The 24,982-nt window shown below is 34.7% G+C and overlaps 5 non-coding genes and 1 pseudogene across 5 annotated transcripts; all 6 read left to right on the plus strand.

Annotated features, from left to right (window-relative positions):
• Window positions 1-6,060: 6,060 nt before the first annotated feature.
• Window positions 6,061-7,139, plus strand: LOC123474220 (annotated as a pseudogene).
• Window positions 7,140-21,760: 14,621 nt separating this feature from the next.
• On the plus strand, window positions 21,761-21,833 carry Trnat-agu. Its single transcript has one exon. It is a non-coding gene; the product is annotated as a tRNA-Thr (tRNA).
• Window positions 21,834-22,703: 870 nt separating this feature from the next.
• On the plus strand, window positions 22,704-22,776 carry Trnat-agu. Its single transcript has one exon. It is a non-coding gene; the product is annotated as a tRNA-Thr (tRNA).
• Window positions 22,777-23,331: 555 nt separating this feature from the next.
• On the plus strand, window positions 23,332-23,404 carry Trnat-agu. The gene has a single exon. It is a non-coding gene; the product is annotated as a tRNA-Thr (tRNA).
• An 876-nt stretch (window positions 23,405-24,280) lies between these two features.
• Window positions 24,281-24,353, plus strand: Trnat-agu. The gene has a single exon. It is a non-coding gene; the product is annotated as a tRNA-Thr (tRNA).
• A 240-nt stretch (window positions 24,354-24,593) lies between these two features.
• Trnat-agu lies at window positions 24,594-24,666 on the plus strand. The gene has a single exon. It is a non-coding gene; the product is annotated as a tRNA-Thr (tRNA).
• The last annotated feature ends 316 nt before the right edge of the window (window positions 24,667-24,982 follow it).

A 24,982-nucleotide genomic window follows, 5' to 3' on the forward strand; every position in this document is an offset into this window, starting at 1 on the left:
TCGGGAACTCATCAAAGTTCCCTGACTGTACAATGTACCTGGAAGTCGGTCATCATAAAAATAACACTTTCCGATTCATTGACATCACGACTCTTAGTCTGAAGTTGGGCCCTGCATTATGTAAAGCCTTACCTGGCTTCCATGCCTTTACTGGATCGGACTACACCCCTGCGTTTTCTTACAAAGGAAAGGTTAGGCCTTTGCAAATCTTAGAGAAAAGCGATAAATATATGAAAGCGTTTGGCTTGCTAGGGTCATCTGAATCCCTTTCCACAGCACTTGTCTCTGACATAGAAGAATTCGTATGCGAAATGTATGCAAACAAACGACTTTCATCAGTTAATGAAGCTCGTTTCTTTGGGTTTCTGAAAGTCTATAAACCAAAAAAAGGCAAGAAACCTATGGAGAATGTCAGGGGAATTGATTTCAGCATGTTGCCTCCCTGTTCATCCGTTCTCATGCAACAAATAATGAGGGCCAACTGTATTTGTTCCGTATGGAACAATGCAAATGAAAGAATGCCAATAAATTTCCATCCAGAGAATAACGGGTGGATTTTGCGTGATAACAAATACACGCCTAACTGGTACATCGGTGAACTGACACCACCTACGATGCAAGATATGTTGTTGGCTCCAGAGGAAGAAAATTATTCAGAGAGCGACGAAGATGCTACCAGTCACTGCGAAGAAAATGACTTCGATGACGATTCAGCTTTCGAAGATTAATAATAATTAATAATTTATTAATGTTTTGTGCAATTAAATGCCAACTGTTTATGCTAATCATGAAATACAAACCCAGATTGTCTTACACCAAGATATTTTAGTATTTGTTAGTATTTTTTATCAATAATCGTTCGAATTGTCAAAAAATAAAATGAAATTTTTGAATTTGCCGCCGTCAATGCGACGTTGCCACTATTCATAAAGGAATTTGACAGGGGGAAAACCGTTACACACCTGCGTCTGGTCGGTATTGGGAACCCGATTTTTTCGTCTGGTCTGAGCGGTTTAGGTATAACTTTTCACGCTCTTTTTTTTAGTGAAAATCTTATCCCTCTTGAAATTTTGCCCAACTTGGGCATTTCCCGCCGACTTCGGGAGTCGGTACCGCCCAGGGGAACCCTCTGCGGCACGGCAGACTTGCATTTCTGCCGATAAAATACCTTAACTTAAATATTTTTGGCGGTCTGCCTTTTGTTAAAAAAATTACCCCTAACCGTCGCAGGCTCTTGGTCTATTATGATACTTTGAGATTGTAAAGACTGTTGGTTTTCATGATCTGTTTTCATCACATTCAAAGATTTTTAATTTTCAACAGATTAATACACCAATGGTCGCATGGCTTAGATGGCAAAGCGCCGGCCTAGTAAGCAGGAGATCACGAGTTCGAGTCTCGTTGGGACCTATTAGAAAATTCTTGTGAACATTTATTTCTGTGTGAATCTTAAGGGAAGAAATAGATATCGTCTCTAAAAGTTTGTAAAATTTGAAATACGATATCTAGTCTAATGACAATAACTTTGTTACAAAATTATGATATTATCACATGTTTATGATACTTTGAGATTGTAAAGACTGTTGGTTTTCATGATCTGTTTTCATCACATTCAAAGATTTTTAATTGTCAACAGCTTAATAATATCAATGGTCGCATGGCTTAGATGGCAAAGCGCCTGCCTAGTAAGTAGGAGATCACGAGTTCGAGTCTCGTTGGGACCTATTAGAAAATTCTTGTGAACATTTATTTCTGTGTGAATCTTAAGGGAAGAAATAGATATCGTCTCTAAAAGTTTGTAAAATTTGAAATACGATATCTAGTCTAATGACAATAACTTTGTTACAAAATTATGATATTATCACATGTTTATGATACTTTGAGATTGTAAAGACTGTTGGTTTTCATGATCTTTTTTCATCACATTCAAAGATTTTTAATTGTCAACAGCTTAATTATATCAATGGTCGCATGGCTTAGAGGGCAAAGCGCCTGCCTAGTAAGCAGGAGATCACGAGTTCGAGTCTCGTTGGGACCTATTAGTAAATTCTTGTGTAATTAATTTGCTGTGTTAATCTTTAGGGTTTAAAAAGATATCGTCTCTAAAAGTTTGTATAAATTGATATACGATATCTAGTCTAATGACAATAATTTTGTTACAAAATTATGATATTATCACATGTTTATGATACTTTGAGATTGTAAAGACTGTTGGTTTTCATGATCTGTTTTCATCACATTCAAAGATTTTTAATTGTCAACAGCTTAATACACCAATGGTCGCATGGCTTAGATGGCAAAGCGCCTGCCTGGTAAGCAGGAGATCACGAGTTCGAGTCTCCTTGGTACCTATTAGAAAATTCTTGTGTAATTAATTTGCTGTGTTAATCTTTAGGGTTTAAGAAGATATCGTCTCTATAAGTTTGTATAAATTGATATACGATATCTAGTCTAAATACAATAATTTAGTTACAAAATTGGTCGCATGGCTTATATCGTAAAGCGCCTTCCTAGTAAGCAGGAGATCACGAGTTCGAGTCTCGTTGGGACCTATTAGTAAATTATTGTGTAATTAATTTGCTGTGTTAATCTTTAGGGTTTAAAAAGATATCGTTTCTAAAAGTTTGTATAAATTGATATACGATATCTAGTCTAATGACAATAACTTTGTTACAAAATTATGATATTATCACATGTTTATGATACTTTGAGATTGTAAAGACTGTTGGTTTTCATGATCTGTTTTCATCACATTCAAAGATTTTTAATTGTCAACAGCTTAATAAAATCAATGGTCGCATGTCTTAGAGGACAAAGCTCCTGCTTAGTAAGCAGGAGATCACGAGTTCGAGTCTCGTTGGGACCTATTAGAAAATTCTTGTGAACATTTATTTCTGTGTGAATCTTAAGGGAAGAAATAGATATCGTCTCTAAAAGTTTGTAAAATTTGAAATACGATATCTAGTCTAAAGACAATAACTTTGTTACAAAATTATGATATTATCACATGTTTATGATACTTTGAGATTGTAAAGACTGTTGGTTTTCATGATCTTTTTTCATCACATTCAAAGATTTTTAATTGTCAACAGCTTAATTATATAAATGGTCGCATGGCTTAGACGGAAAAGCGCCTGCCTAGTAAGCAGGAGATCACGAGTTCGAGTCTCGTTGGGACCTATTAGTAAATTCTTGTGTAATTAGTTTGCTGTGTTAATCTTTAGGGTTTAAAAAGATATCGTTTCTAAAAGTTTGTATAAATTGATATACGATATCTAGTCTAATGACAATAATTTTGTTACAAAATTGTGATATTATCACATGTTTATATTACTTTGAGATTTTAAAGACTGTTGGTTTTCATGATCTTTTTTCATCACATTCAAAGATTTTTAATTGTCAACAGCTTAATTACATCAATGGTCGCATGGCTTAGATGGCAAAGCGCCTGCCTAGTAAGCAGGAGATCACGAGTTCGAGTCTCGTTGGGACCTAATAGAAAATTCTTGTGTAATTAAATTTCTGTGTTAAACTTTAGGATTTAAATAGATATCGTCTCTAAAAGTTTGTAAAAATTGATATACGATATCTAGTCTAAATACAATAAATTTGTTACAAAATTATGATATTATCACATGTTTATGATACTTTGAGATTGTAAAGACTGTTGGTTTTCATGATCTGTTTTCATCACATTCAAAGATTTTTAATTGTCAACAGCTTAATACACCAATGGTCGCATGGCTTATATGGTAAAGCGCCTTCCTAGTAAGCAGGAGATCACGAGTTCGAGTCTCGTTGGGACCTATTAGTAAATTATTGTGTAATTAATTTGCTGTGTTAATCTTTAGGGTTTAAAAAGATATCGTTTCTAAAAGTTTGTATAAATTGATATACGATATCTAGTCTAATGACAATAACTTTGTTACAAAATTATGATATTATCACATGTTTATGATACTTTGAGATTGTAAAGACTGTTGGTTTTCATGATCTGTTTTCATCACATTCAAAGATTTTTAATTGTCAACAGCTTAAGAAAATCAATGGTCGCATGTCTTAGAGGGCAAAGCGCCTGCCTAGTAAGCAGGAAATCACGAGTTCGAGTCTCGTTGGGACCTATTAGTAAATTCTTGTGTAATTAATTTGCTGTGTTAATCTTTAGGGTTTAAAAATATTTCGTCTCTATAAGTTTGTATAAATTGATATACGATATCTAGTCTTAATACAATTATTTTGTTACAAAATTATGATATTATCACATGTTTATGATACTTTGAGATTGTAAAGACTGTTGGTTTTCATGATCTTTTTTCATCACATTCAAAGATTTTTAATTGTCAACAGCTTAATTATATTAATGGTCGCATGGCTTAGACGGAAAAGCGCCTGCCTAGTAAGCAGGAGATCACGAGTTCGAGTCTCGTTGGGTCCTATTAGTAAATTCTTGTTCAATTAATTTGCTGTGTTAATCTTCAGGGTTTAAAAAGATATCGTCTCTAAAAGTTTGTATACATTGCTATACGATATCTAGTCTAATGACTATAATTTTGTTCCAAATTATGATATTATCACATGTTTATGATACTTTGAGATTGTAAAGACTGTTGGTTTTCATGATCTGTTTTCATCACATTCAAAGATTTTTAATTGTCAACAGCTTAATAAACCAATGGTCGCATGGCTTAGATGGCAAAGCGCCTGCCTAGTAAGCAGGAGATCACGAGTTCGAGTCTCGTTGGCACCTATTAGTAAATTCTTGTGTAATTAATTTGCTGTGTTAATCTTTAGGGTTTAAAAAGATATCGTTTCTAAAAGTTTGTATAAATTGATATACGATATCTAGTCTAATGACAACAATTTTGTTACAAAATTGTGATATTATCACATGTTTATGTTACTTTGAGATTTTAAAGACTGTTGGTTTTCATGATCTGTTTTCATCACATTCAAAGATTTTAAATTGTCAACAGCTTAATTACATCAATGGTCGCATGGCTTAAGGTACGTTCAGACTACAGCCTTTTTGAGCGTTTTACGTACTACGTATAACGTTTTTACGCTCCGAGTTACGTAGCTGGGAACGGAGGAGTGTTCAGACACAACGCTCTACGTAGTACGTAATACGTAAACTCAAAACGTAGTCAAAACGAAGTCAAAACTGAGCGTACGTAAAAATGAGATTGATCTCATTTTTACATAAGTTTTTGGGACGTTCTACGCACTACGTAGCCAAAATCTATTACGCTTGTCTACATTCTTTTGTTTTTTGTGTTTCTCTCCTGTTTATTCATTCTGGGATATGTCAGGTGTAGAATTGTAAATTTAATAATTAATTTTTTGAATTTTTATTTTAAAAATAAATATGGGGCCTACTAAAGTTGCCAAAAAGAATTCCTCTAACAAATTCAAGTCGCCCCCCAAAAAATCACCGATAAAGAAAATCAAAAAGTAAATATTATGTCATGAAATCTTTTGCAACTATTTTGGTTTATTGCTTATTCTATTTTAGGTCTTCAAGAAATTGGTCAGAAGAAGAAAAGTTTCGTCCTCAGAGCTTTTTTCAATAAATATAACAAAGAGCTACAACAGGTACAAAAATCTACAGCAGACGCTAGAATCTCCGCAGAATCTAGCCTACTCTACGTAAATTTGACAGTGTAGTCTGAACAGTCTACGAACACATTTACGTAAATATGGCTCCGTAAAAAACGCAGCGAAATTTACGAAGCACAAACGTAAACTTTTAACGTTATACGTTATACGTTATACGTAGAAAAGAGCTGTAGTCTGAACGATACTTTAGATGGCAAAGCACCTGCCTAGTAAGCAGGAGATACTCCACGTCGGGTCCCGTTAGTACTTGGATGCAGACGTGTTTTTTGTGTTCTCCTGTTTTCCCATCAATTTGTGAGTTTATTGCTGATTTTCATTACTTTTTGTTGTTATTTTCATGTTCTAGAGTGTTTATTTTGTATAGTTTTCTTGTTTTTCTCTTGTTTTCCCCAAATTTATCCTTTTCGGTGTTTTGTTTACTTGTGTGGGGGCCCCCCCCTTCCCCCTTGGCAGTTTGTTTACATTGTCTAGGGGACAATGGCTGCCAAGTGGCTCAATAGTGTAGATGTCGATTTTGGGGTTCAATTCCCGAGATTGAGTATGCGTGCGGTACATGGGTTCGTGCGTAGTTTGAAGGTTGAGCCACAGGATCTCTTAGACCTAGTTTCTGTGCTAGATACGAGAAATCAGGTCGCTAGAATTACGTTTACGACAGAGACATACACCTCAAATTTTTTGTCCCAACACAGTGGTATCGTCAGGACGGAATTGGAAGGGAAAGAAGTTAATGTAGTCATCAGGGACAGTAATATTCCGGAGAAATTTGTCAGAATTGCAGGGATTCCACAGAATCTAGACTTGGGAGTAGTAAAGACACGTCTGAAGGAATTTGGAACCATAATTGATGCTCGTTGGGAACGCTATCGGGTGGCAGAGGATGACGTTTTATACCCTGTCCTTGCCACTTGGATGATAGTACGAATGACGTTGACTAAGAATATTCCCTCATACATTACTATTGGCAGCTATCGTGCCATGGTAAAGTATGAGGGACAAAACCTACTTGCAGACTGTGTGACGACGAAACCCATTTTAGCTACAACTGCCCAACTTTGAGACGTAATAAGGAACCTATCATTGTCCAAAAGCCCAGTAATAAAATGACTAAAAAGACAGAGACAGTCCCGGAAAAACCCGTCACTCTACCCTTAGATGTAGACCCCATGGTTTCTAAGGCCCTTCTTGAGTGTGGATTACAAAGTTCACTCTCAGGGGGGACTCCCAACTTAGAAATTTCTCCCACCGAACAACCCGTTAAATCCACAGACGACCCACCACGACAGACTCCGCCCGCTCAAATGATAATCCCTGAAACACAACCCGATGACTCGGAACCTATGACAATTTCCATGGAACCAGTGGAACCCAATTTGGGGGAAGTTGAGTCCATGGAAACTGACAAAACAAGTGACCACCTGAAAGTTCCCACTGTACCACAAAGCAAACGTTTCAAACCAACATTGACACCCCAGAATTCTAGACCAACCTTGTCCACTTCTCAACCCAAGAAACCATTTAAATGACTGCAAAGCTAAAAATCGCATCTATCAACATTGGAGGGATTAGGTCAGTCGAGCGACGTCAAATTCTTTTTAACTTCTGCAGGGACGGTAACCTAGATATCGTGGGACTTCAAGAGGTAGCATTTCATTCTTGTCCAATTATTGAAAGTCGCTACCGTTTGTTGGCAAATGTCGGTCCCAACAAAAATGGAACAGCCATTCTCATTAGACATGGTCTGGACTATTCTCGATTACTTCTAGAACCCGACGGAAGGCTTATATCTATTGACGTGAAATGTTTCACGTTCATTAATATCTATGTTCCGTCAGGTAGTCACGTAAAAACCGAGAGAAACAACTTTCTTCGTCAAACCGTCCCTGCTTACACAATAACTACTCGACTGCCCTTCGTGTTGATGGGCGATTTTAACTGCGTAGACGACATCCAAGATAAGGCATGCTCCGACTCCTTCTCTTCCCAAAGTAATATTATCAGCTATGCTTTGAAAGAGATGGTTACTGGTCTTGATCTGGTAGATATCTGGAAAAAGCTAAATAAAAGTGAACCGGGGCACACCTTTTACCATCCCTCCGGTTCTTCTCGACTTGATAGGATATATGCTAGCCGATCTTTTGCAGAGAATTTTTTAAATATTTATTTGCAATCTTTGTCGGTTAGTGATCATCAATCGGTACAATCAACTTTTACCTGCAATCTCGATCTCCCACATCGTACTAGATCCCCTGCTGGTTTGTGGAAATTAAATACTTCCATACTGTCAGAAGAAGGCTATCAAAACTATGTAAAAAATTTTATTCATGAATCTGCCAATCATTCTCTTAAGGAAAGTAATGTCGCAAATTGGTGGGAGAGTGTACTGAAACCAGGTATCAAACGCATTTCGGTAGATTATTCTAAACAAAGAGCTAGAATGATTAGGGAAACGAAATTTTTCTACCAGTCCTGCATTCAGGAGATGGCCGAAGCAGATACCTTTGATTGGGTTGCCTTTCACCAGTTGAGGAAATTCTCAAAGTCTTGGGAGGAGAGCACACTTAAAGGGTATGGGATTCGTTCCCGCTGCTTTGAAGGCCAAGAGGTGGAGGAAGCCAATATTTTTCATGTAAATAGAGCTAGAGTTAACTACCGAAAATGTCGTATTGATAAAATCATTGCCTCTAATGGCACATGCTTATCGACCAAAGAGGACATTTCAGGAGAGATTATTTCACATTTCAGTAAAATTTTCAAAAATCAACCTTCTCCTGACACACTAGCAGGTACTGATTTTCTTGAGGGAGTAAGAGATTGCTTTAAGCCAACCCCAAACCTGACTGCACCAATTTCCCTCCTTGAGATTAAAGCTGCTCTGATGGCGATGAAATCAAACAAGTCTCCTGGCACCGATGGCATTCCTTACGAGTTTTACGTAGAATTTTGGGACGTGATCGCACCCCATTTCTTGGATATGTTCAATCATATCCTTGAAAGGGAAACTCTTACGTCATCGCAGGGCCAAGCGGCGATCAGGCTAATTCCCAAGTCTTCAGGGCTCTGTGGAATTTCTAATTTTCGGCCAATTTCTCTTCTGAATTGTGACTACAAAGTCATGGCATCTGTTTTAGCGAGACGATTGAGGCAGACACTGTCATCTACCATAGGGCCTCATCAAAAAGGTGGGGTACCTGGTAGATTGATTTTTGACAATTTAATGCTTTATAGAGATGTCATTCAATTCGTTGATGACCGGGGATGCCATGACTCTTCCAACTTTGCGATTCGGGGTATGGGCGCTGCCATTGTTGGAGTTGACTTTGAAAAGGCCTACGACCTGGTTAACAGGGAAGTCCTCTGGAGGATTCTGGATCTCATGGGCTATCCCACCACCTTCATCCGTTGGCTACAGACTATGTATTCTGTAACAGGAATGTCAATTCTCAACGGATCGGAGGTGGCTGGGGTGCTTTCTGATATTCAATCAATTCGCCAGGGATGCCCCCTATCTGTCCATCTCTTTATTCTATACATTGAGCCGTTACTGTTGCGTTTATCTCGAGTTCTCCAGGGCATATCATTGTTTAATGAAAAACTCACTGTCAGAGCCTTCGTTGATGACGTCACCATTTTCATTTCTTGTGACGAAGATTTTACCAGGACAGGACAGGTCCTTGACTTGTTCTGCCAGTGGACAAAGGCAAGGATGAATAAGGAGAAAACAAAAGCCCTGGGACTCGGGACTTGGAGCTCTAGGATGACTTGGCCTCTTGAGTGGCTTGTGTCGGCACAAACATTGTCCCTATTAGGAATTAAATTCTCTCACTCCATAGTTGAGACAGCTGATAGGGTTTGGAATGATGCATTCGGCTCTCTAAATGGTATTCTGCGAGAGAATGCCTGTCGACGTTTCAATCTATACCAGAGGGTTATTTTCCTGAAGTCGAAGGCTCTCTCCGGAACTGTGTTTATTGCACAAGTATTACCATGTAAACAAAATATGGCGGACCAGATTTTAAAGGCTATCATGAAATTTCTATGGATTGGAAAAGTTGAAAGGCCGAACAAAACTGTAGTTTATCGTCCTGTTAGTCAAGGGGGACTGGGAATGGTCAACACACATCTTTTTTACCGTTCCCTTTTCTTGTGTCCTATGTATAAAGTCCTGACAGGCCCCAATAGTCCAGAAAGCTCTCTACTTCGTTATTGGATGTCCTTTCCTCTTCGAACCGTACTACCTCTCTACAAGAACAACACCGTACCCGTTGCAGTTATGAAGAGGCCCACTTACCTTCAGGAACCCCTGCACCAAATAAAACAACTATTTGCCTCTTCGATCCTGGTGCAGGGGAGTCCAATGGTGCACAGGAAAACATACAACCATTGGATCCTGGAGGTGACCACTTTGGGGAAGCTGGAGATCCTAAGGCCTAACCTGGATTGGCCACGTATCTGGAAGGAGACTGCAGCCCTGCCAAGCAACATCAGAGAAACCATGTTCCTTTTCAACCAGCGACTTCTCCCTACCAGGACCAGATGCCATCGGTTAGATCCTTCCAAAGATGCAACATGTCCAATCTGCCATCAGCACCCAGAAACCGATGAGCATCTGACATTCCAATGTCCTGAACGCCACATCGTTTGGAGCTGGTTGGAAGGAACCATACGTCAAATGGGCTGCAAGTCTTCCAAAGAAGATCTCATTCGTGGCCATTTTGGGCCAATAGGTAATCTCCGGCAAACATTTACTCTTCTGGCTGCATACATCTTCATCACCTGGAAAACAAGAAATACCCATCGTATCCCTCGCCAAGAAGAAGTAGAGAGCTTATGGAAAGCACTTTTTCCTCCCAGTCCACTCCTTTCCATTTAGTCTTCCCTTTTAGTTCCGTTTTGTTCTTTTATATTGCTTTTGTATATATTTCCCTGCCTCTATTTGTAAATCCTTTGTTTATTTTTGTTTTTTTGGTGTCTGCTAGACAATTGCTTTTGTTTACCTTTGGTTTTTTGTTTTTCTTGTATTAATCTACCTCAATATTTGTTCGCATTTGTTTGTTTTTGTTAGTCGACCAATTAACGGGACCTACATTGTCAAATTTTTGCTTTGCTTCCCCTTTAATCGTCTGCATCCAAGGAAAATAATTATTTGTATCTTTGTTTTCTTTTGTTTTGATAAATGTTAGAGTGCCATGAAAATTAACTGATAATAAAAGAGGATTTTACAAAAAAAAAAAAAAAAAAATCACGAGTTCGAGTCTCGTTGGGACCTGTTAAAAAATTCTTGTGTAATTAAATTTCTGTGTTAAATTTTAGGATTTAAATAGATATCGTCTCTAAAAGTTTGTATAAATTGATATACGATATCTAGTCTAAATACAATAATTTTGTTACAAAATTATGATATTATCACATGTTTATGATACTTTGAGATTGTAAAGACTGTTGGTTTTCATGATCTGTTTTCATCACATTCAAAGATTTTTAATTGTCAACAGCTTAACACAACAAGGGTCGCATGGCTTAGATTGCAATGCGCCTGCCTAGTAAGCAGGAGATCACGAGTTCGAGTCTCGTTGGGACCTATAGGGTTAATCTTTAGGGTTTAAAAAGATATCGTCTCTAAAAGTTTGTATAAATTGATATACGATATCTAGACTAATGACAACAATTTTGTTACAAAATTATGATATTATCACATGTTTATGATACTTTGAGATTGTAAAGACTGTTGGTTTTCATGATCTGTTTTCATCACATTCAAAGATTTTTAATTGTCAACAGCTTAATACACCAATGGTCGCATGGCTTAGATGGCAAAGCGCCTGCCTAGTAAGCAGGAGATCACGAGTTCGAGTCTCGTTGGGACGTATTAGAAAATTCTTGTGAATATTAATTTTTGTGTGAATCTTAAGGGAAGAAATAGATATCGTCTCTAAAAGTTTGTATAAATTGATATACGATATCTAGTCTAATGACAATAACTGTGTTACAAAATTATGATATTATCACATGTTTATGATACTTTGAGATTGTAAAGACTGTAGGTTCTCATGATCTGTTTTCATCACATTCAAAGATTTTTAATTGTCAACAGCTTAATTACATCAATGGTCGCATGGCTTAGATGGCAAAGCGCCTGCTTAGTAAGCAGGAGATCACGAGTTCGAGTTTCGTTGGGACCTATTAGAAAATTCTTGTGTAATTAAATTTCTGTGTTAAACTTTAGGATTTAAATAGATATCGTCTCTAAAAGTTTTTATAAATTGATATACGATATCTAGTCTAAATATAATAATTTTGTTACAAAATTATGATATTATCACATGTTTATGTTACTTTGAGATTGTAAAGACTGTTGGTTTTCATGATCTGTTTTCATCACATTCAAAGATTTTTAATTGTCAACAGCTTAATTATATCAATGGTCGCATGGCTTAGAGGGCAAAGCGCCTGCCTAGTAAGCAGGAGATCACGAGTTCGAGTCTCGTTGGGACCTATTAGTTAATTCTTGTGTAATTAATTTGCTGTGTTAATCTTTAGGGTTTAAACAGATATCGTTTTTAAAAGTTTTTTATAAATTGATATACGATATCTAGTCTAATGACAATAATTTTGTTACAAAATTGTGATATTATCACATGTTTATGTTACTTTGAGATTGTAAAGACTGTTGGTTTTCATGATCTGTTTTCATCACATTCAAAGTTTTTTAATTGTCAACAGCTTAATTACATCAATGGTCGCATGGCTTAGATGGCAAAGCGCCTGCCTAGTAAGCAGGAGATCACGAGTTCGAGTCTCGTTGGGACCTATTAGAAAATTCTTGTGAATATTAATTTCTGTGTGAATCTTAAGGGAAGAAATAGATATCGTCTCTAAAAGTTTGTATAAATTGATATACGATATCTAGTCTAATGACAATAACTTTGTTACAAAATTATGATATTATCACATGTTTATGATACTTTGAGATTGTAAAGACTGTTGGTTCTCATGATCTGTTTTCATCACATTCAAAGATTTTTAATTGTCAACAGCTTAATTACATCAATGGCCGCATGGCTTAGATGGCAAAGCGCCTGCCTAGTAAGCAGGAGATCACGAGTTCGAGTCTCGTTGGGACCTATTAGAAAATTCTTGTGTAATTAAATTTCTGTGTTAATCTTTAGGGTTTAAATAGATATCGTCTCTAAAAGTTTTTATAAATTGATATACGATATCTAGTCTAAATACAATAATTTTGTTACAAAATTATGATATTATCACATGTTTATGATACTTTGAGATTGTAAAGACTGTTGGTTTTCATGATCTGTTTTCATCACATTCAAAGATTTTTAATTGTCAACAGCTTAATTATATCAATGGTCGCATGGCTTAGAGGGCAAAGCGCCTGCCTAGTAAGCAGGAGATCACGAGTTCGAGTCTCGTTGGGACCTATTAGTAAATTCTTGTGTAATTAATTTGCTGTGTTAATCTTTAGGGTTTAAAAAGATATCGTCTCTAAAAGTTTGTATACATTGATATACGATATCTACTCTAATGACAATAATTTTATTACAAAATTATGATATTATCACATGTTTATGATACTTTGAGATTGTAAAGACTGTTGGTTTTCATGATCTGTTTTCATCACATTCAAAGATTTTTAATTGTCAACAGCTTAATACACCAATGGTCGCATGGCTTAGATGGCAAAGCGCCTGCCTAGTAAGCAGGAGATCACGAGTTCGAGTCTCGTTGGGACCTATTAGAAAATTCTTGTGAATATTAATTTCTGTGTGAATCTTAAGGGAAGAAATAGATATCGTCTCTAAAGTTTGTATAAATTGATATACGATATCTAGTCTAATGACAATAACTTTGTTACAAAATTATGATATTATCACATGTTTATGATACTTTGAGATTGTAAAGACTGTTGGTTTTCATGATCTGTTTTCATCACATTCAAAGATTTTTAATTGTCAACAGCTTAATTACATCAATGGTCGCATGGCTTAGAGGGCAAAGCGCCTGCCTAGTAAGCAGGAGATCACGAGTTTGAGTCTCGTTGGGACCTATTAGTTAATTCTTGTGTAATTAATTTGCTGTGTTAATCTTTAGGGTTTAAACAGATATCGTTTCTAAAAGTTTTTATAAATTGATATACGATATCTAGTCTAAATATAATAATTTTGTTACAAAATTATGATATTATCACATGTTTATGTTACTTTGAGATTGTAAAGACTGTTGGTTTTCATGATCTGTTTTCATCACATTCAAAGATTTTTAATTGTCAACAGCTTAATTATATCAATGGTCGCATGGCTTAGAGGGCAAAGCGCCTGCCTAGTAAGCAGGAGATCACGAGTTCGAGTCTCGTTGGGACCTATTAGTAAATTCTTGTGTAATTAATTTGCTGTGTTAATCTTTAGGGTTTAAAAAGATATCGTCTCTAAAAGTTTGTATAAATTGATATACGATATCTAGTCTAATGACAATAATTTTGTTACAAAATTATGATATTATCACATGTTTATGATACTTTGAGATTGTAAAGACTGTTGGTTTTCATGATCTGTTTTCATCACATTCAAAGATTTTTAATTGTCAACAGCTTAACTACATCAATGGTCGCGTGGCTTAGAGGGCAAAGCGCCTGCCTAGTAAGCAGGAGATCACGAGTTCGAGTCTCGTTGGGACCTATTAGTAAATTCTTGTGTAATTAATTTGCTGTGTTAATCTTTAGGGTTTAAAAAGATATCGTCTCTAAAAGTTTGTATAAATTGATATACGATATCTAGTCTAAATACAATAATTTTGTTACAAAATTATGATATTATCACATGTTTATGATACTTTGAGATTGTAAAGACTGTTGGTTTTCATGATCTGTTTTCATCACATTCAAAGATTTTTAATTGTCAACAGCTTAATACACCAATGGTCGCATGGCTTAGATGGCAAAGCGCCTGCCTACTAAGCAGGAGATCACGACTTCGAGTCTCGTTGGGACCTATTAGTCAATTCTTGTGTAATTAATTTGCTATGTTAATCTTAAGGGTTTAAAAAGATATCGTTCCTAAAAGTTTGTATAAATTGATATACGATATCTAGTCTAATGACAATAATTTTGTTACAAAATTGTGATATTATCACATGTTTATGTTACTTTGAGATTGTAAAGACTGTTGGTTTTCATGATCTGTTTTCATCACATTCAAAGATTTTTAATTGTCAACAGCTTAATTACATCAATGGTCGCATGGCTTAGATGGCAAAGCGCCTGCCTAGTAAGCAGGAGATCACGAGTTCGAGTCTCGTTGGGACCTATTAGAAAATTCTTGTGTAATTAAATTTCTGTGTTAAACTTTAGGATTTAAATAGATATCGTCTCTAAAAGTTTGTATAAATTGATATACGATATCTAGTCTAAATACAATAATTTTGTTACAAAATTATGATATTATCACATGTTTATGATACTTTGAGATTGTAAAGACTGTTGGTTTTCATGATCTGTTTTCATCACATTCAAAGATTTTTAATTGTCAACAGCTTAATACATCAATGGTCGCATGGCTTAGATGGCAAAGCGCCTGCATAGTAAACAGGAGATCACGAGTTTGAGTCTCGTTGGTACCTTTTAGAAAATTCTTGTGAATAATAATTTCTTTGGAATCTTATGGGAAGAAATAGGTATCGTCTCTAAAAGTTTGTAAAAATTGATATACGATATCTAGTCTAATGACAATAACTATGTTACAAAATTATGATATTATCACATTTTTATGATACTTTGAGATTGTAAAGGCTGTTGGTTTTCATGATCTGTTTTCATCACATTCAAAGATTTTTAATTGTTAACAGCTTAATTACACAATGGTCGCATGGCTTAGATGGCAAAGCGCCTGCCTAGTAAGCAGGAGATCACGAGTTCGAGTCTCGTTGGGACCTATTAGAAAATTCTTGTGAATATTAATTTCTGTGTGAATCTTAAGGGAAGAAATAGATATCGTCTCTAAAGTTTGTATAATTTGATATACGATATCTAGTCTAATGACAATAACTTTGTTACAAAATTATGATATTATCACATGTTTATGATACTTTGAGATTGTAAAGACTGTTGGTTTTCATGATCTGTTTTCATCACATTCAAAGATTTTTAATTGTCAACAGCTTAATTACATCAATGGTCGCATGGCTTAGAGGGCAAAGCGCCTGCCTAGTAAGCAGGAGATCACGAGTTCGAGTCTCGTTGGGACCTATTAGTAAATTCTTGTGTAATTAATTTGCTGTGTTAATCTTTAGGGTTTAAAAAGATATCGTCTCTAAAAGTTTGTATAAATTGATATACGATATCTAGTCTAATGACAATAATTTTGTTACAAAATTATGATATTATCACATGTTTATGATACTTTGAGATTGTAAAGACTGTTGGTTTTCATGATCTGTTTTCATCACATTCAAAGATTTTTAATTGTCAACAGCTTAATTACACCAATGGTCGCATGGCTTAGATGGCAAAGCGCCTGCCTAGTAAGCAGGAGATCACGAGTTCGAGTCTCGTTGGGACCTATTAGAAAATTCTTGTGAACATTTATTTCTGTGTGAATCTTAAGGGAAGAAATAGATATCGTCTCTAAAAGTTTGTAAAAATTGATATACGATATCTAGTCTAATGACAATAACTTTGTTACAAAATTATGATATTATCACATGTTTATGATACTTTGAGATTGTAAAGACTGTTGGTTTTCATGATCTGTTTTCATCACATTCAAAGATTTTTAATTGTCAACAGCTTAATTATATCAATGGTCGCATGGCTTAGAGGGCAAAGCGCCTGCCTAGTAAGCAGGAGATCACGAGTTCGAGTCTCGTTGGGACCTATTAGTAAATTCTTGTGTAATTAATTTGCTGTGTTAATCTTTAGGGTTTAAAAAGATATCGTCTCTAAAAGTTTGTATAAATTGATATACGATATCTAGTCTAATGACAATAATTTTGTTACAAAATTATGATATTATCACATGTTTATGATACTTTGAGATTGTAAAGACTGTTGGTTTTCATGATCTGTTTTCATCACATTCAAAGATTTTTAATTGTCAACAGCTTAATACACCAATGGTCGCATGGCTTAGATGGCAAAGCGCCTGCCTAGTAAGCAGGAGATCACGAGTTCGAGTCTCGTTGGGACCTATTAGAAAATTCTTGTGAATATTAATTTCTGTGTGAATCTTAAGGGAAGAAATAGATATCGTCTCTAAAGTTTGTATAAATTGATATACGATATCTAGTCTAATGACAATAACTTTGTTACAAAATTATGATATTATCACATGTTTATGATACTTTGAGATTGTAAAGACTGTTGGTTTTCATGATCTGTTTTCATCACATTCAAAGATTTTTAATTGTCAACAGCTTAATTACATCAATGGTCGCATGGCTTAGAGGGCAAAGCGCCTGCCTAGTAAGCAGGAGATCACGAGTTCGAGTCTCGTTGGGACCTATTAGAAAATTCTTGTGCAATTAAACTTCTGTGTTAAACTTTAGGATTTAAATAGATATCGTCTCTAAAAGTTTGTATAAATTGATATACGATATCTAGTCTAAATACAATAATTTTGTTACAAAATTATGATATTATCACATGTTTATGATACTTTGAGATTGTAAAGACTGTTGGTTTTCATGATCTGTTTTCATCACATTCAAAGATTTTTAATTGTCAACAGCTTAATTATATCAATGGTCGCATGGCTTAGAGGGCAAAGCGCCTGCCTAGTAAGCAGGATATCACGAGTTCGAGTCTCGTTGGGACCTATTAGTAAATTCTTGTGTAATTAATTTGCTGTGTTAATCTTTAGGGTTTAAAAAGATATCGTCTCTAAAAGTTTGTATAAATTGATATACGATATCTAGTCTAATGACAATAATTTTGTTACAAAATTATGATATTATCACATGTTTATGATACTTTGAGATTGTAAAGACTGTTGGTTTTCATGATCTGTTTTCATCACATTCAAAGATTTTTAATTGTCAACAGCTTAATACACCAATGGTCGCATGGCTTAGATGGCAAAGCGCCTGCCTAGTAAGCAGGAGATCACGAGTTCGAGTCTCGTTGGGACCTATTAGTAAATTCTTGTGTAATTAATTTGCTGTGTTAATCTTTAGGGTTTAAAAAGATATCGTCTCTAAAAGTTTGTATAAATTGATATACGATATCTAGTCTCTAATGACAATAATTTTGTTACAAAATTATGATATTATCACATGTTTATGATACTTTGAGATTGTAAAGACTGTTGGTTTTCATGATCTGTTTTCATCACATTCAAAGATTTTTAATTGTCAACAGCTTAATACACCAATGGTCGCATGGCTTAGATGGCAAAGCGCCTGCCTAGTAAGCAGGAGATCACGAGTTCGAGTCTCGTTGGGACCTATTAGAAAATTCTTGTGAACATTTATTTCTGTGTGAATCTTAAGGGAAGAAATAGATATCGTCTCTAAAAGTTTGTAAAAATTGATATACGATATCTAGTCTAATGACAATAACTTTGTTACAAAATTATGATATTATCACATGTTTATGATACTTTGAGATTGTAAAGACTGTTGGTTTTCATGATCTGTTTTCATCACATTCAAAGATTTTTAATTGTCAACAGCTTAATTATATCAATGGTCGCATGGCTTAGAGGGCAAAGCGCCTGCCTAGTAAGCAGGAGATCACGAGTTCGAGTCTCGTTGGGACCTATTAGTAAATTCTTGTGTAATTAATTTGCTGTGTTAATCTTTAGGGTTTAAAAAGATATCGTCTCTAAAAGTTTTTATAAATTGATATACGATATCTAGTCTAATGACAATAATTTTGTTACAAAATTATGATATTATCACATGTTTATGATACTTTGAGATTGTAAAGACTGTTGGTTTTCATGATCTGTTTTCATCACATTCAAAGATTTTTAATTGTCAACAGCTTAATTACATCAATGGTCGCATGGCTTAGAGGGCAAAGCGCCTGCCTAGTAAGCAGGAGATCACGAGTTTGAGTCTCGTTGGGACCTATTAGTAAATTCTTGTGTAATTAATTTGCTGTGTTAATCTTTAGGGTTTAAAAAGATATCGTCTCTAAAAGTTTGTATAAATTGATATACGATATCTAGTCTAATGACAATAATTTTGTTACAAAATTATGATATTATCACATGTTTATGATACTTTGAGATTGTAAAGACTGTTGGTTTTCATGATCTGTTTTCATCACATTCAAAGATTTTTAATTGTCAACAGCTTAATACACCAATGGTCGCATGGCTTAGATGGCAAAGCGCCTGCCTAGTAAGCAGGAGATCACGAGTTCGAGTCTCGTTGGGACCTATTAGAAAATTCTTGTGTACATTAATTTCTGTGTTAATCTTAAGGGTTTAAAAAGATATCGTCTCTAAAAGTTTGTATAAATTGATATACGATATCTAGTCTAATGACAATAACTTTGTTACAAAATTATGATATTATCACATGTTTATGATACTTTGAGATTGTAAAGACTGTTGGTTTTCATGATCTGTTTTCATCACATTCAAAGATTTTTAATTGTCAACAGCTTAATTACATCAATGGTCGCATGGCTTAGAGGGCAAAGCGCCTGCCTAGTAAGCAGGAGATCACGAGTTCGAGTCTCGTTGGGACCTATTAGTAAATTCTTGTGTAATTAAATTTCTGTGTTAATCTTTAGGGTTTAAATAGATATCGTCTCTAAAAGTTTGTATAAATTGATATACGATATCTAGTCTAAATACAATAATTTTGTTACAAAATTATGATATTATCACATGTTTATGATACTTTGAGATTGTAAAGACTGTTGGTTTTCATGATCTGTTTTCATCACATTCAAAGATTTTTAATTGTCAACAGCTTAATACATCAATGGTCGCATGGCTTAGATGGCAAAGCGCCTGCCTAGTAAGCAGGAGATCACGAGTTCGAGTCTCGTTGGGACCTATTAGAAAATTCTTGTGAATATTAATTTGCTGTGTGAATCTTATGGGAAGAAATAGATATCGTCTCTAAAAGTTTGTAAAATTTGATATACGATATCTAGTCTAATGACAATAACTTTGTTACAAAATTATGATATTATCACATGTTTATGATACTTTGAGATTGTAAAGACTGTTGGTTTTCATGATCTGTTTTCATCACATTCAAAGATTTTTAATTGTCAACAGCTTAATTACATCAATGGTCGCATGGCTTAGATGGCAAAGCGCCTGCCTAGTAAGCAGGAGATCACGAGTTCGAGTCTCGTTGGGACCTATTAGAAAATTCTTGTGAACATTAATTTCTGTGTGAATCTTAAGGGAAGAAATAGATATCGTCTCTAAAAGTTTGTAAAATTTGATATACGATATCTAGTCTAATGACAATAACTTTGTTACAAAATTATGATATTATCACATGTTTATGATACTTTGAGATTGTAAAGACTGTTGGTTTTCATGATCTGTTTTCATCACATTCAAAGATTTTTAATTGTCAACAGCTTAATTACATCAATGGTCGCATGGCTTAGAGGGCAAAGCGCCTGCCTAGTAAGCAGGAGATCACGAGTTCGAGTCTCGTTGGGACCTATTAGTAAATTCTTGTGTAATTAATTTGCTGTGTTAATCTTTAGGGTTTAAATAGATATCGTCTCTAAAAGTTTTTATAAATTGATATACGATATCTAGTCTAATGACAATAATTTTGTTACAAAATTATGATATTATCACATGTTTATGATACTTTGAGATTGTAAAGACTGTTGGTTTTCATGATCTGTTTTCATCACATTCAAAGATTTTTAATTGTCAACAGCTTAATTACACCAATGGTCGCATGGCTTAGATGGCAAAGCGCCTGCCTAGTAAGCAGGAGATCACGAGTTCGAGTCTCGTTGGGACCTATTAGAAAATTCTTGTGAACATTTATTTCTGTGTGAATCTTAAGGGAAGAAATAGATATCGTCTCTAAAAGTTTGTAAAAATTGATATACGATATCTAGTCTAATGACAATAACTTTGTTACAAAATTATGATATTATCACATGTTTATGATACTTTGAGATTGTAAAGACTGTTGGTTTTCATGATCTGTTTTCATCACATTCAAAGATTTTTAATTGTCAACAGCTTAATTATATCAATGGTCGCATGGCTTAGAGGGCAAAGCGCCTGCCTAGTAAGCAGGAGATCACGAGTTCGAGTCTCGTTGGGACCTATTAGTAAATTCTTGTGTAATTAATTTGCTGTGTTAATCTTTAGGGTTTAAAAAGATATCGTCTCTAAAAGTTTGTATAAATTGATATACGATATCTAGTCTAATGACAATAATTTTGTTACAAAATTATGATATTATCACATGTTTATGATACTTTGAGATTGTAAAGACTGTTGGTTTTCATGATCTGTTTTCATCACATTCAAAGATTTTTAATTGTCAACAGCTTAATACACCAATGGTCGCATGGCTTAGATGGCAAAGCGCCTGCCTAGTAAGCAGGAGATCACGAGTTCGAGTCTCGTTGGGACCTATTAGAAAATTCTTGTGAACATTTATTTCTGTGTGAATCTTAAGGGAAGAAATAGATATCGTCTCTAAAAGTTTGTATAAATTGATATACGATATCTAGTCTAATGACAATAACTTTGTTACAAAATTATGATATTATCACATGTTTATGATACTTTGAGATTGTAAAGACTGTTGGTTTTCATGATCTGTTTTCATCACATTCAAAGATTTTTAATTGTCAACAGCTTAATTACATCAATGGTCGCATGGCTTAGAGGGCAAAGCGCCTGCCTAGTAAGCAGGAGATCACGAGTTCGAGTCTCGTTGGGACCTATTAGTAAATTCTTGTGTAATTAATTTGCTGTGTTAATCTTTAGGGTTTAAAAAGATATCGTCTCTAAAAGTTTTTATAAATTGATATACGATATCTAGTCTAATGACAATAATTTTGTTACAAAATTATGATATTATCACATGTTTATGATACTTTGAGATTGTAAAGACTGTTGGTTTTCATGATCTGTTTTCATCACATTCAAAGATTTTTAATTGTCAACAGCTTAATTACATCAATGGTCGCATGGCTTAGATGGCAAAGCGCCTGCCTAGTAAGCAGGAGATCACGAGTTCGAGTCTCGTTGGGACCTATTAGAAAATTCTTGTGAACATTAATTTCTGTGTGAATCTTAAGGGAAGAAATAGATATCGCTCTCAAAAAGTTTGTATAAATTGATATACGATATCTAGTCTAATGACAATAACTTTGTTACAAAATTATGATATTATCACATGTTTATGATACTTTGAGATTGTAAAGACTGTTGGTTTTCATGATCTGTTTTCATCACATTCAAAGATTTTTAATTGTCAACAGCTTAATTACATCAATGGTCGCATGGCTTAGAGGGCAAAGCGCCTGCCTAGTAAGCAGGAGATCACGAGTTCGAGTCTCGTTGGGACCTATTAGAAAATTCTTGTGTACATTAAATTTCTGTGTTAATCTTTAGGGTTTAAATAGATATCGTCTCTAAAAGTTTGTATAAATTGATATACGATATCTAGTCTAAATACAATAATTTTGTTACAAAATTATGATATTATCACATGTTTATGATACTTTGAGATTGTAAAGACTGTTGGTTTTCATGATCTGTTTTCATCACATTCAAAGATTTTTAATTGTCAACAGCTTAATTATATCAATGGTCGCATGGCTTAGAGGGCAAAGCGCCTGCCTAGTAAGCAGGAGATCACGAGTTCGAGTCTCGTTGGGACCTATTAGTAAATTCTTGTGTAATTAATTTGCTGTGTTAATCTTTAGGGTTTAAAAAGATATCGTCTCTAAAAGTTTGTATAAATTGATATACGATATCTAGTCTAATGACAATAATTTTGTTACAAAATTATGATATTATCACATGTTTATGATACTTTGAGATTGTAAAGACTGTTGGTTTTCATGATCTGTTTTCATCACATTCAAAGATTTTTAATTGTCAACAGCTTAATACACCAATGGTCGCATGGCTTAGATGGCAAAGCGCCTGCCTAGTAAGCAGGAGATCACGAGTTCGAGTCTCGTTGGGACCTATTAGAAAATTCTTGTGAACATTTATTTCTGTGTGAATCTTAAGGGAAGAAATAGATATCGTCTCTAAAAGTTTGTAAAATTTGAAATACGATATCTAGTCTAATGACAATAACTTTGTTACAAAATTATGATATTATCACATGTTTATGATACTTTGAGATTGTAAAGACTGTTGGTTTTCATGATCTGTTTTCATCACATTCAAAGATTTTTAATTGTCAACAGCTTAATTACATCAATGGTCGCATGGCTTAGAGGGCAAAGCGCCTGCCTAGTAAGCAGGAGATCACGAGTTCGAGTCTCGTTGGGACCTATTAGTAAATTCTTGTGTAATTAATTTGCTGTGTTAATCTTTAGGGTTTAAAAAGATATCGTCTCTAAAAGTTTGTATAAATTGATATACGATATCTAGTCTAATGACAATAATTTTGTTACAAAATTATGATATTATCACATGTTTATGATACTTTGAGATTGTAAAGACTGTTGGTTTTCATGATCTGTTTTCATCACATTCAAAGATTTTTAATTGTCAACAGCTTAATTACATCAATGGTCGCATGGCTTAGATGGCAAAGCGCCTGCCTAGTAAGCAGGAGATCACGAGTTCGAGTCTCGTTGGGACCTATTAGAAAATTCTTGTGAACATTAATTTGCTGTGTGTTAATCTTAAGGGAAGAAATAGATATCGTCTCTAAAAGTTTGTATAAATTGATATACGATATCTAGTCTAATGACAATAACTTTGTTACAAAATTATGATATTATCACATGTTTATGATACTTTGAGATTGTAAAGACTGTTGGTTTTCATGATCTGTTTTCATCACATTCAAAGATTTTTAATTGTCAACAGCTTAATTACATCAATGGTCGCATGGCTTAGAGGGCAAAGCGCCTGCCTAGTAAGCAGGAGATCACGAGTTCGAGTCTCGTTGGGACCTATTAGTAAATTCTTGTGTAATTAATTTGCTGTGTTAATCTTTAGGGTTTAAAAAGATATCGTCTCTAAAAGTTTGTATAAATTGATATACGATATCTAGTCTAATGACAATAATTTTGTTACAAAATTATGATATTATCACATGTTTATGATACTTTGAGATTGTAAAGACTGTTGGTTTTCATGATCTGTTTTCATCACATTCAAAGATTTTTAATTGTCAACAGCTTAATAACATCAATGGTCGCATGGCTTAGAGGGCAAAGCGCCTGCCTAGTAAGCAGGAGATCACGAGTTCGAGTCTCGTTGGGACCTATTAGAAAATTCTTGTGTAATATTAATTTGCTGTGTGAATCTTATGGGAATAAATAGATATCGTCTCTAAAAGTTTGTAAAAATTGATATACGATATCTAGTCTAAATGACAATAACTTTGTTACAAAATTATGATATTATCACATGTTTATGATACTTTGAGATTGTAAAGACTGTTGGTTTTCATGATCTGTTTTCATCACATTCAAAGATTTTTAATTGTCAACAGCTTAATACACATCAATGGTCGCATGGCTTAGATGGCAAAGCGCCTGCCTAGTAAGCAGGAGATCACGAGTTCGAGTCTCGTTGGGACCTATTAGAAAATTCTTGTGTAATTAAATTTCTGTGTTAATCTTTAGGGTTTAAATAGATATCGTCTCTAAAAGTTTGTATAAATTGATATACGATATCTAGTCTAAATACAATAATTTTGTTACAAAATTATGATATTATCACATGTTTATGATACTTTGAGATTGTAAAGACTGTTGGTTTTCATGATCTGTTTTCATCACATTCAAAGATTTTTAATTGTCAACAGCTTAATACATCAATGGTCGCATGGCTTAGATGGCAAAGCGCCTGCCTAGTAAGCAGGAGATCACGAGTTCGAGTCTCGTTGGGACCTATTAGAAAATTCTTGTGAATAAAATTTATTTTTTTTGTAATCTTATAGGGAAGAAATAGATATCGTCTCTCCAAAAGTTTGTATAAATTTGATATACGATATCTAGTCTAATGACAATAATTTCTTTGTTTTACAAAATTATGATATTATCACATGTTTATGATACTTTGAGATTGTAAAGACTGTTGGTTTTCATGATCTGTTTTCATCACATTCAAAGATTTTTAATTGTCAACAGCTTAATTATATCAATGGTCGCATGGCTTAGAGGGCAAAGCGCCTGCCTAGTAAGCAGGAGATCACGAGTTCGAGTCTC

Source organism: Daphnia magna, linkage group LG7 (genome assembly GCF_020631705.1).
Source record: "Daphnia magna isolate NIES linkage group LG7, ASM2063170v1.1, whole genome shotgun sequence".
NCBI lineage: Eukaryota > Metazoa > Arthropoda > Branchiopoda > Diplostraca > Daphniidae > Daphnia > Daphnia magna.